Source organism: Carettochelys insculpta, chromosome 21 (assembly GCF_033958435.1).
Source record: "Carettochelys insculpta isolate YL-2023 chromosome 21, ASM3395843v1, whole genome shotgun sequence".
NCBI lineage: Eukaryota > Metazoa > Chordata > Testudines > Carettochelyidae > Carettochelys > Carettochelys insculpta.
In genome coordinates this window covers 1,510,810-1,522,831 of record NC_134157.1, presented here as the reverse complement: position 1 = coordinate 1,522,831, position 12,022 = coordinate 1,510,810, and the positions used below count along the sequence as shown (strand labels likewise).

Below are 12,022 nucleotides of genomic sequence, written 5' to 3'. Positions count from 1 at the left end.
GCAGGGACAGTACAGAGCCCCTTGTCCCTTCCCAAGCGCTGCAGGGATGTTCCAGCCGCTCCCAGGAGTGCTGCGGGCAGCGCAGGGAAGGGCAGGTGGGGAGGCTGCTGAAGCCACGCCAGACTGCTGGACTTTTAGCAGCCCAAAACCTCCCAGTTTGGTCTGGGAGACAGAGCCACCGTCCAGCAGATCCCGGCAAAACTGGGAGGGCTGGTAACCCTAGTGGGAGGAGCATAAGCCACAGTGTGGGCCAGTGACTATGCCGATTGCTGGAGTGTCCTGGGATGAATGGCCAGCCCGACTGGGCCTCAGCGGGAGGGAGGGACGGAGATAGGAGACTGGGCAGATTAGCCAAGAGGACCTTGGCCAAGTAGCAGGCGGCAAGGGGCTGCCCCTCCTCGTCTGACCCACTTCACCTCCCAAGCAAGGCGTGTCTCTTACCCTTCCCCTGGCCATACACCCAGCAGGAGAGGAGCTTTCATTCTCCACATCCCAGTGGATGCATGGCCTGAGCCCAGGCTGCCACAGAAGAAGCCAGTTTGTGCCAGTTATGATGACCTTGCAGACACCCTGAATGGTGGCAGAGGGTCTTTAATCCACAGCAGACCGCCTGAGTGTCATGCTCTCAGCTCAGCCTGCTCTGCCCCCGGCTCTTTGCCAGGGCAGAAAATATATCTGCTTTTTGCCTCTTTCCACTATGTTTGCAGAAGCAGGAAATGTCTCATTCTCCCCTTTCTAGAGCATTTTTTCAGGAGGGTTTTTGCTTCCCTACCATGAGAGTAAATTGTGAGTCATTCACCACAGAACACACTAAATGAGAAGACAACGCAACTGCCTGTAGGCACAGCAAGCGCTGGGGAAGTCTGCCCAGTCCTCTGCCTCCCCTCCCAAGGTAGGTGCCTGCTGGCCTCGTTCCAGTTACTTTCCAGCTGCTTTCGAAAGGCCGAGACATCGTACACATGAAATATGGCTTACGGCAGCAATTCCTTCTGTTAGAGGCTCTGCTGTTCAAATCGCTGAGAGTTCCTAGTTAGTCCCTGGACAGTGCCGATTGTTAGATGTGTCACCGTAACACCACCTCGGTTAGCCCCTCAAGCCCTCCAGCTGAGAGCCAGCAAACTGAGTGCACAAAGGGAGTTTGAGGAACTGGGTTACGCAGACCTACAAGAAACACCTGTATTGCCAGCCCCAAATGTTCAAAAATGGTGAATCAGGCCTAACAAAGCTCACGAGATTGGCTTTCAAATTGTGAGCTTATGTACAAATAATAGCTGTAGTGTTCTATTTTCACCTTCTGTGTTTTGAGCTTGGGGTGCATGAGGGATTGTGTTTTGAAGCTTTCTCCACAGCCACAAGAGCTGGAAACTAGAATTTCCTTTAAGAAGAAAGGCTGAAATCACTTCCTATCCCACTTCTCTTCTGGAGCCAGGGCTCTAAGGAAACAGTAATTACCTTATCACTCATGACAATGTAACCCTTCTGCCGGAAGGAGTGGGCAGCAGCCAGGGCCGGGTTCAACATCTAGGGGTTCCTTTTCATCCACCTCACACAGAACCCGCTGGAGCCGCCACCCAGTAGCCTGGGAAATTCACACCCTCCGGCGCCTCGGAGACGCAACGCTTCCCCACTCACAAGCACAGAATCTGAGTGTAGGAGAAACTTTTAATGAAAGAGGCAGAAAAGTCACATGGCATAAGCTTGGGAAATACCACACCCAGAGTTTGTAACCAACCCTCGAGTAACTGTCCCAGTGCAAATGGATTGAGCAGTGTCCTGTGCCTCTCAGGCTCCCCAGTCAATACTGCAAAGTGCCAATCCACACACCCAAACTTTCTCCGTACTCCTCTTCAAATGCCCCACTTACAACTCTGTCCAGTCCGCGCAGGCCCTGACACACCACCCTGATGCATTCCCTCGTTGAACCTGAGGCAATGCCCCCTTTGTGCTGGCCTGGTGTTCCACTTGCCCCTGCCGGCTGCCCCCTTGGCTGCCTGCCAGCCATTCCTGCTGGTCGCTCGCAGCTCCTCCTACCAGCCGCCCACCTGGCTGCTGTCTTGTGGGTTTTGCTGTAGGCAAAACCTGTGATTCTAGCTCTCCATGGCTTCAGTTACCAGCAATTTCAGCTGATACCGGCAGTCAGCTCTGGGCCTAGCCACAGCAGCTCAGTATCCACCAAGGGGGATTCTCACAGAATAACTACAGAGCCATCTTTAGATCTACCTTTGAACAGTGGGGGTGGGGGGATGATGACTAGTCAAACCAGTCTTAGAGCTGTGTAGCCAAAAGGCTTCCAGCCAGCTAGTTCAACCACTAGCCCTCCCCGCTTCACCTCACAATGCTTAGATGGAGGGAGCCCTGTGCAATCCATATCTCACACAGCAGTGATGACTGCCCTGTACCCCCACAACAACTTCAAGCATTGGTGAGACTCCACAATTCTTACACAGGGTGATAGCATAAATTGTGACTTTACAATAACATGTTTACAATAGATGAAACTTCATTGCTTCACTTGCTCCCATCAGGCTTTGTTTACAAGGCACTACATATACATCTTTGCATTTTCATGCAAATGATCTCTATAGGACACATTCCCCAAATCCTTCAGTAGTATTGAGCTCCTGCTGGCACATTCCTCACATCCTCCCTGCGGCCGAGAATTTGTCGTCCCAGCAAATCACACTTCTGATTACACCATCCACACGAATTCCCTTCTAAGGGTCTGAGAAAACCCACTATGGCTTCCACAAGTCTGTGCGCCAGGTGGATTACATCCTCCCTAACCACTCAAGGTGCCTCCTAAGTTAGTCTGTTTATGAGCTTTATAACTCTATCTTGCCTATTGAATGTGGGCATAAGAGGGGCTGTGGGAGCCTCTTCTGAGGACAGGAGCAAGGGGGGAGCCCTCCTGAGGATTCCCTTTGTGCTGGCATAGGCCCTTGTGTCTCTTCCTCATGCACAGGTATGTCCTGGGCATCAGTGACACCTTCGACTTGCATATCAATTCCGTCCACTCATTCAGGTGTATCTAAACATGCTCGGTTCTCCTCCAGACTGTCTGTGAAGGGGACAAACTCATCACCCTAGCCTAGTCTTGTTGTGGGAGGAGGGTTTCCAGCCACAGGCCCAAACAAGTCTGCCCTGGGATTTAGCGTTGAAGATGTTAAACTTTCCCCATGTTCACTTGATAGGATCTGGGATCTGGTGCCCATTCGAAGAGGCTCCATGGGAGCCTCATCCTCTTCAGAGTCACTGTTGAAGGTGCTGGGTAAAGGTACATTAGCCCCACAGTGCCCACTGCCTGTGTGGGTAGTGGATGAGGTCTTGCACTTTCTTTTGCCCCGGTCCCATGTCATAGTCCACCTCAGAAGGGCACCAATCAATTCTCCCATGGGCAGTAGGAGATTTCCATGTACTGTCTTTCTTGACCTGATCCAGTCTCAGGTTTAATCCTGTAGACAGGCATGTCCCTAAGTCTTTCCACCACCAAGCAGGGTGTTGCTTTCTATCTATCAGCAATCTTGTGTTTACCAGCAACACCTAAATTTCACAGAAGAACTCTGTCCCCAGGCTGGAGCTCCTGCAGGCACACTCTTGCATCATACTGGTGTTTGTTATGATTTGTGCTCTTGTGGGCAGCTGCCGTAGCCAAACAGTAGACATCCTACAGTTTTTCCCTTAGTCAGGAAACGTACTGCAGATGTGTCTTGTAGCTTTCTCCATTGGCTGACACCCCAAAACATAGGTCTATGAGTAGTCTGGGTTCTCGTCCAAACATCAGCAAATATGGGGAGGTGGCTCTGGTAGCATTCTTGGTGGCATTGTAGGCATGCACCAAAAATGCAACATGCTGACTTCAGGTTGCCTTCTGCTCAGGGCGCAACGTCACCAGCATATCCAATAGAGTTTGGTTAAATAGTTCTGGCTGAGGGTCACCTTGTGGGTGGTAAGGGGTTGTCCTGGACTTTCTGATTCCTACCACCTTCAGCACCCCCTTCAGGAGGCAACTCTCAAAGTCTTGCCCCGAGTCAGTGTGTGTCCAAGTTGGGAGTCCAAACACTGGAAAGTACTTTTCCCACAATACTCGTGCTATGGTGGTGGCTCTCTGGTCATGTGTGAGATAGGCCTGAGTGTACTGGGTACAGTGATTGGTCACCACTAAGATGTTTCCAATATTCTTCCTATCCCATTCTACAGAGAAGAAATCAGTGCATACCATCTCCAAAGGTGTGCTGGTCATGATGTTCTACAGATAGTGGGCAGAGTCTTCTGCTGATGTTTCACATTTCCTACATACATCCTCAACCATCCAGGGCCAATAGAACCTACTGCAGATAAGCTCAAGGTTTCTTTCCATCCCCATTCTATAGGACACATTCCCCAGATCTGTAGCAGTATTGAGCTCCTGCTGGCACATTCTTTACACAAAATTGCAAGAGTTGCCAACCCTACTACAGTCTATCTGAACATTAATCACCAGGAAAATGAGCCCCTGGACCTTGTGTCGGTGAACGTCATCTTTACGTCATTGCTAGAAGCAGCAGAACCAGTTAGGAGAAATGCCTACGAGTAACCGTGGAAACGCCAAGAGACAGACCAGGAGGGTCAGTCACTACAACAGCTGAATGGTCTGGAAAGATTCTGTTGAGAAGAAGGTTGCACAGGCTCCTAGATGTGCTGGCAATGGAGGCTTCCCTGCGCGGGCTGAGGGGCTCTCAGCTCCCTTTCACTGGGACCCTCCCGATTTCCCAAGCTGTGGGCTTGGGCAGCTCCGGTGACAAGCATGTGAGGGAAGGGACAAGCAGGGCTGTCCCTACCAATCTGCAAAGTAGGCAGCCGTGTAGGACACCATTGAGTGGTGCCTTCGGCAGCTGTGTGCTGTGTATGGGGCAGCACTGGCTCTGGTGGCCAGCCCCATCTCCCTCCTGATGCAGGCTGCGCCCAGCAGTGCTGTCTCTGGAGAGGGGTGAGGCCCAGGACTCTCCTGCCCCAATCCTGCCCCTCCCACCCCTTCCCCTGAGCTGAGTGACGTGGCCCAGGGGCCTAGCAGGGGGCCAACACCAGGGGCAGGGGTCGGGCTTGCCCTGCACTCACTGACAGCAGCAGTAAGTGGTGCTACCGAGCCCCACGTGTGCCACTCAGCCAGCTCTGAGCATTGGCTTCCTGCCACCGGCGAGTGCCGGGCACCGTTCCACCCTTTCTCCCCTTCCCCCAGGCAAGGTGGCTGGAAGCCAGGGAGGAGGACCAGGCTAGGGCCAGTCGCTCTGCTTCCCACTGCTGGAGGGTGAATGTGGGATGGGCCTGAACCCTGCTGTCTCCCTGCTCTGCTCCTGCCCCCCATGGCCCTCAGCACAGCCCCCCTCCTGCAGAAGGGCTGCCCCACCCCCTCATGGGGCCTGCTGCCCCCACAGAGGGGCTACAGAGGGCACCTAAATTTCTAGGGTCACCCTGTGCGTTCTGCCTTTTCCCCTACCCTGTGTCTGAGTTCAGACACCAGGCTTTTCGGGGGTGGGACTATTTACTACTCTCTGTTTGGACAGCACAAAGACCAAGCCAGGGAACTCAATCTGCAAAAATACTCACTCCCATTTGGGATTTGCGCTGAGAATGGAGAAGTTGCCCATCAGCTCTATGGTAAAAAAATTGATTGACAATAATTCCCTTATTCAGTGGTGTCCACTGGGAACTGAAAGATGGCCACACTTGTGGTTGTGACCCTTCTGTATTCACCACAGCTCTCTCAGCCCCACCCCAAACAAACACCCGCCTGCTCCCCCCCAGCCAGGCATTGCCAGCCCTCCTGTTGTAAATGCCGGCGACTCACCAGAGCCGCTTAGGCAGCTGAGGGCCTCCACGGGAGCCACCAGGGCAGAGGGAGGGCCTTGGGGCGGGGGGCGTGTTCGAGCAGGGGGCATTCATGTGCAGCTGCAAGAGAAGCCGCGTTTAAAGGCTCCAAGAGCCAAATGCAGCCCCAGAGCCAATCTCCACACCCCAGTGTCACATGCGCCATGTGGCGAGTGACAACTGCGACTCTAATCTCGAATAGACATTTCTAAACAAATTAATTAGTAAACCAAACACTACATGCTTCGGGTACTCAGTATGAATTACCCAGAATTGCTACAGCTAGTTAAACTATGTGCAGTTTTTTCTCTTATCATTCACTGCTTAATTGGTTTTAATGTCAAAACTCAACAGTTCAGTAAAATTTTACCCAATGTTATAACAAACTCACTAATGAATAATGACCAGCTGCAACGCAATCTATTTTAGCTTTCAACCACTCTCTGAAAATAAAACTGCCCTCCAAGCATGCAAAGATTGCCTCTATGCCTGCAAACCCCAGGCAGGAACCTCCTGCCTGAGGAACGCTGTGATAAGAGTGACAATAGAAGCTTTGTCACTGAGGAGTTTTTCATAGACTTATAGAATCATAGGGCTGGAAGGGACCTCAGGAGCTCATCGAGTCCAGCCCCCTGCCTAAAGCAGGATCAACCCCCACTAAGTCATCCCAGCCAGGACCTTGTCAAGCCAGAACTTAAAAACCTCGAGGGATGGAGAATCCACCACCTCTCTAGGCAACGCATTCCAGTGCTTCACCACCCTCCTGGGGAAGTAGTTTTTCCTAATATCCAACCTACACCTCCCCCTCTGTAACTTCAGACCATTGCTCCTTGTTCTGCTATTTGACACCACTGAGAACAGTTTCTCACCCTCCTCTTTCGAGCTCCCCTTCAGGAAGTTGAAGGCTGCTCTTAAATCACCCCTCAGTCTTCTCTTCTGTTTTTAAATGATGACATCAGAGAAGTTGAATTGAACATTGACAAAACTCCAGCTTCTGTCATTATAATCCCTAGTAGGACTGCACTGAAAATGCACTAGGAGGTCTGCTATTATTTCTATTGTTGTGGAGCCCTAAGGCCTCAGCCATTTCACTGAATGAAATGTATTGTAACCGCCAGTCCCTGCCTCCAAGCGGATACAATTTCACAAGGCATAACAGACAACTCACGAACCAAACAGGCTAGGGAAAGCCAATGGGAGTTAGGTGCATAACTTATTTAGATACTTTTGAAATTCCCAATAAGCACCTTTCTGTCTCTTTAGCTGTCTAAGCACCACTGTAAATCTAGCTTGAGATACTTGCAATTTTTACCTAAAAGTCTTAAAACAGCTCCTTGGAAACATTTTTACTTATTTGCATTTTTGTATTACCCTCTATGTGCCAAACAAAGCCACCTTGCACAATAAACATTGATTTAAAAGAACCTCAAGCACAGACAACTGCAGCATAAAATCGTTGAGCTGAAATTTATATACAAACCTGACACCATCAGAATTGGTCTAAATAGGGACTGGGAAGGGCTAGGTCATTGCAAAGACTAATTTTCTCATTTGGGTATTCTCACCTTCTCACCAGCCGCGGGAAGTGAGACACATCCCCTGACTGAACAGACCTGTCAGTACTGATCCACATGATAAGGTGATGTCTCCATCCTTGTATGCACTTATAAATCCCTGCCATGCTGAAGCTGCCACTTCATGCATCTGACAAACTGAGCTGTAGGCCATGAAAGCTTGCGCCCTCATGAATTTGTTAGTCTTCAACAGGACCCCTCGTTTTTGCTGAAACCGACTATCGCAGCTGCCTCTCTGAAATTCACATCCAAGTAAATTTGGACATTGGCTCCTTCAACAGGTTGGGTGGTCAGGTAGACTGGAAAGTCCAGCTGAAAAGGGGAACTGGCTTTGTCCAGTGAGTACTACCAAAGTTTGGTTACTGTGGGTGGGAGAGGTGATGGATCATCACCCCACCAGCCCCTACTCAGCCAGGTTGCCTCCTGCCTGCATCAGGAGCTGGGGCTCCCAGCCCTGGCTGTGCAGACAAGTTCCTCCTGACTTGAGTGGTGGGGCGAAGGGAAAGGGGAAAAGAGGATTGAACAGGGTCAAGGCCTCGGATGAATAGGTAGGAGAGAGGCAGATCCCCAGGGCGAAGAGGTAGGGGAGGGGCCTTGGGGGGGAAGACGCAGGGGGTGGGAAGTTCTGGCACTCCCGACGGAGTGTCCAATTTTTAAATATCACAAAGCTAGCGACCCAATCACCATGCAGGATAGTGAAATGTTTCTGAATTAACCATTCTTGGCTGGTGAAACTAATGGAGAAGAGAACGTAATTTATAGCTCCAAACAAGAAGAGGAGCTGCTCTGTGACTGCGTCTACTTGAGGGCATTTCAAGAGTGTGCTATGTTCAGTTCAGCTGAAGTGGTGGCAATGCTGGGGGGAGAGCCCTAGGGCAGCACTGTCTCAGCTCCTGGCATTATTATCTTCAGGTTCAAGGTAGAATTAGATCTCAGAATAGTACCAGTCTGGCCATTCTCAGGGGAGAAATGGTGATTTGTACAGCTGGCTGGAACACGGAACTTGTTAAAAGCTCAAAAATTCAAGATCTGTTGGCCGAAAACCAAAAGTCTTGGAAAATCTAAACGAAATGTTAGGTTTCACATCAGGACAACTCAGATCAAGATATTTTGGTTTGTTGACGTGAACTGAAACATTTTATCTCAGGTGATTTGACAAAGTTGTCTGCCTGCCACATCGCCTTGGTGTCACAAGGGCCTCATCCTTCAGCTACCTCCTGTTCCCCTCTGGCCAGGGGTCCCAGGGTGGCCTACATTGCCCTTGATGTATCTTATTTTTGCTGACCTCTTGCAGTGCATCACGTGATTGTAGTGTTTCAACCTCCTCCTGAACTGCCGACAGAGCCTCGTGGGAGTTGTAGTCAGGTCAGGAAGTCTGGCCCAGAGTGGAGAATGGGAATGAGACTCACAAGGTGCAGCTGCCAGAAAGCCCTGTGGCAGTATGGGAGGGTGAAGCTTAGCATCAGAGAAAGGCAACATCTGATTTGGAAATTCTGGAATTCTTTGGTTTGCTCAAAAACACTTCAGGATTTTGATGTTTGGATTTTCACTGTGTAACCCTTCTGCCGGAAGGAGTCGGCAGCAACCAGGGCCAGGTTCAACATCTAGGGGTTCCTTTTCATCTATCTCACGTAAAACCCGCTTAAGCCCCCACCCAGTAGCCTGGGAAATTCACACCCCCCTGGGCGCCTCGGAGAGGTAATGCTTCCCCACTCACAAGCACAGAGTCTGAGTGTAGGAAAGAAACTTTTAATGAAAGAGGCAGAAAAGTCACATGGCATAAGCTTGGGAAAATACCACACCAGAGTTCATAACCAACCCTCGAGTAACTGTTCCAGCTCAAATAGATTGAACAGTGTCCTGTGCCTCTCAGGCTCCCCAGTCAATACTGCAAAGTGCCAATCCACACACCCAAACTTTCTCCATACTCCTCTTCAAATGCCCCACTTACAACTCTGTCCAGTCTGTGCAGGCCCTGAAACACCACCCTGATGCATTCCCTCGTTGAACCTGAGGCAATGCCCCCTTTGTGCTGGTTCAGTGTTCTGCTTGTCCCTGCCAGCTGCCCCACCGACTGCCCACTGATGTCTTGTGGGTTTTGCTGTAGGCAAAACCCTGTGATTCCAGCTCTCTGTGGCTTCAGCTACCAGTGATATCAGCTCATACTGGCATTGAGCTCTGGGCCTAGCCACAGCATCTCAATATCCACCAAGGGGGATCTCACAGAATAACTATAGACTCATCTTTAGGTCTACCTTTGAAAAGTTGGGGGGCGGGGGGAGAACTAGTCAAACCAGTCTTAAAGCTGTGTAGCCAAAAGGCTTCCAGCCAGCTGGTTCAACCACGAGCCCTCCCCACCTTTTTCAACTCACAATGCTTAGATGGAGGGAGCCCTGGGCAATCCATACCTCACACAGCAGTGATGACTGCCCTGTACCCCCACAACAACTTCAAGCATTGGTGAGACTCCACAATTCTTACACAGGGTGATAGCATAAATTGTGACTTTACAACGACTTGTTTACAATAGACGAAACCTCATTACTTCACCTGCTCCCATCAGGCTTTTTTTACACAATGCACACCTTTGCATTTTCATGCAAATGATCTCTGAAGGACACATTCCCCAAACCCTTCAGCATTATTGAGCTCCTGCTGGCACATTCCTTACAAGTGAAAAGTTGGCAGTTTTCATGCAAGGGAAACACTAAAAACTAAAAACTCTCAGAATTAGAACAAATCTGCAGCTGGCGGGTTAGTGGAAGAATCTCAGACACGCAGGGGTCTGATGGGGAGGCCAGTCTTGGAACACCGGAGGTGCTAGGTAGGAGGGCATCCCAGCAGGAAGGGGAGGAGAATACAAGAAGTCAATGGTTGTCAGTAGCTCTTTCCGTGAGTTTAGAGTGATGGGGAGACAGGAGCTGGAGACAGCTAGAGGCCAAGGATGTTCTCTTCCTCTGGGGGACACTAGGGCTGGCCTGGTGCTTTGGGAAAAAGTCAGAGGAAGATGGGGGGAAGCAGGACTGAGCACATGAGATGAGGAGAGAAGGGAGGTCAGTAGAAGATGGATGGGGCCAAGGAAAGACCTGGAGGGCGACACTAAGCAGGCGTCCCTCAAAGTGACTGGCAGAGGAGATGGGGTAGTGGCGGGGGTGTGGAAGAAAGTCAGACTAGGTCTTGTCAGGCTTGGCGATCAGCCAAATGATGGGCAAAGGTGGGGGAGAGTAGATAAAAGATGGTGCTGGTAGGTGTTCAACAGTGACCCTCAGGGACCAATGAACAAGGGGCTCTCCCAGCCCCAGCAGAGTACCACTCCCACAACTGAACAAGAAGGATCCCCTCCAACCTCATCAACTGGGGACAAGAACGCAGCCCCTCTCCCAGCTGCCTTGTTGGTGCCAGAGAAAGGCACCTAACCTTGCAACATGTCCCTCCAGGACACAAACATCTGCACACATCTGGCTCTGGTGGCACCAGCTTTGTTTCCTGAAAAGCTATTTCTGAGTGGACTGACATGCTGCAAAGGTTGCCCAGCTGCTGCACCTCTGAACTCCACCATGCCCCCGCTCCCCGCCGAGATCAGGAGGTAGCCCCAGAGGAAATGCCAGGCCCATACAAAGACACCATTACAATCACAGGATTTGGGATCTGAGAGTTCAGCTGCAGTTGGAAGAATGCCATGGCCCCACCAAGTGTGTGCAGCAGGCTGGAGAGAGCTGGAGTCCCACCTGGCCATGGGGTAGAGCTGCTGGTATGGGGCCCTTGGAAGAGAAAAAGGCAATTCAGAGAGTGAGCAGGAAAGAATGGACAGAGGAGCATGAGAGCAAGAGACCAGTTACCAGAAAGCTTCTTCCTCTGGGGCTAACTGGGAAAGCTTCATTTCTCGTCCCTGCCTGCAAGGCAACGGAGCAGCAGCAGCTGTCCCAGGCAGGATGAGTGAGGATCCCCTCACTGCAGGCACGCTGTCTGTCCCACTTCGGACATGCACATCTGTGCAGAAGGACTGGGTCCGGGAGAAGAGAGGAAACGACAAGTGGGAGTGGCCCCTATCTCTGCATTTCCTTCTCCCAGCTGCACGCGGCCTTATCTGTATCCTATTCTGCAGCTCTGTTTGCTGCTGGCCTGCCCATGTTCTCCACAGGACAGACCATGTATTCACACACTGATGGCTGCCATCAGGCTGCACTGCGTATCGCTCCCGATCTCCAAGCTGTTCGGTCGCTAGCAGTATCCACTCAGGGCACAAGGAGCAGCAGGAAGGATGCAGCCATGATACAGAGCAGTGTGCAGACAAGAGACGGGCACGTTATTGCCTCGGTCTGTCTGGAGGCGCAGGAATAGGAACAAAAACAAATGTTTCCCGGTTCTCTCTGTTGCTGCTCCACCTGCACAACGTTCCAAGCAGCCTGCTGCCTCCCAGGCCACTTTCAGGTAGGCAGCCTTCCAGGCAGCAGCAGGACAGGCACGGGCTTGCCCAGCAGAACACAGCCCAGCCCAGCCCAGCCCAGCAGAGCACAGAGGAGCAGGGCGACATAGAAAACTAAAAATGACCTGCCCTGCACACAGGCTGAGGGGAGAGGGCAGGTGGGGGACACCAGACTGAG

General features: G+C 51.3%; 1 protein-coding gene across 4 annotated transcripts in view; it reads right to left on the bottom strand.

The window, feature by feature from the left end:
* TOR4A (torsin family 4 member A) overlaps positions 1–12,022 on the bottom strand; it is a 78,987-nt gene that overhangs the window by 50,136 nt on the left and 16,829 nt on the right. The window contains exon 1 of one of the 4 annotated variants that reach the window (XM_075015609.1): positions 11,258–11,375. The exons of the other annotated variants lie outside the window; for them this stretch is intronic. The gene's annotated coding sequence lies outside the window, so the exon portion shown is untranslated. Of the gene's footprint in view, positions 1–11,257; positions 11,376–12,022 lie in introns of those variants that run through there. 4 annotated transcript variants of the gene reach the window in all.